An 810-nucleotide genomic window follows, 5' to 3' on the forward strand; every position below is an offset into this window, starting at 1 on the left:
GGTCTCATTTTTGTGTTCGCCTGGTGCCGCTTCTGGCCTGCTCTTCATTGAACCTGGTTTGGTCCTCTGGTTTGATGGTAATGGTAGTTTGAGGGATCTGCCGGGTTAGGAGGCTTCAGATTGTGGTTAAATACAATTCTGGTGCTGCTGATGGTCCAGTTGCACAGAGAAAATACACGTGTTTTATGAGATATATTATTTTATTCATATTTAACCACACAATTAATTCAACGTTTCCATATTAATTCAATTTTAATGGGGAATGTTTTATAAAATGTTTCCGCCCGGTATCTAACAGGGGACCTTTCGCATGTTAGGCGAACATGATAACCACTACACTACGGAAACTCTGCTCCGTGAGCTGTAGTAAGAACATCACAGAAGAGAACCGCGGTCTACAAATGCAGGTCATAGAGTCATAGAGTAAAAAGCACAGAAGGAGGGCATTCGGCCCATCGAGTCCGTGCCAGCTCTCTGTGGAGCAATCCATTCAGTCCCATTCCCCCGCAATATCCCCGTAGCCCTGCAAGTTTATTTTCCTCACGTGCCTGTCCACTATCCACTTGACAACATTGAGTGTCTCCGCTTCCAACTCTTCCATCGGCAGCGAATTCCAGGTCCTCACCACTCACTGCGTAAAAGGTTTTTTCCTCACATCCCCCTGTATCTCTTGCCAAAAATCTTAAATCTGTGTGCCCTATTTTTAATGCTCAGTAGGCCACTGACTGAGGAACCAAGAGACCACAGAGACAGAGAGAGAGAAAGAGAGTCAGAGACACACAGACAGAGTGAAGTCGTCGAGGAATTCAA

General features: G+C 45.4%; 1 non-coding gene across 1 annotated transcript; it reads right to left on the minus strand.

The window, feature by feature from the left end:
- Window positions 1-275: 275 nt before the first annotated feature.
- trnav-aac (transfer RNA valine (anticodon AAC)) lies at window positions 276-348 on the minus strand. Its single transcript has one exon. It is a non-coding gene; the product is annotated as a tRNA-Val (tRNA).
- Window positions 349-810: the final 462 nt, after the last annotated feature.

The sequence above is a fragment of the Somniosus microcephalus genome, unplaced genomic scaffold (genome assembly GCF_052327205.1).
Source record: "Somniosus microcephalus isolate GS21.2 unplaced genomic scaffold, FLI_Smic_1.0 unresolved_chr4, whole genome shotgun sequence".
NCBI lineage: Eukaryota > Metazoa > Chordata > Chondrichthyes > Squaliformes > Somniosidae > Somniosus > Somniosus microcephalus.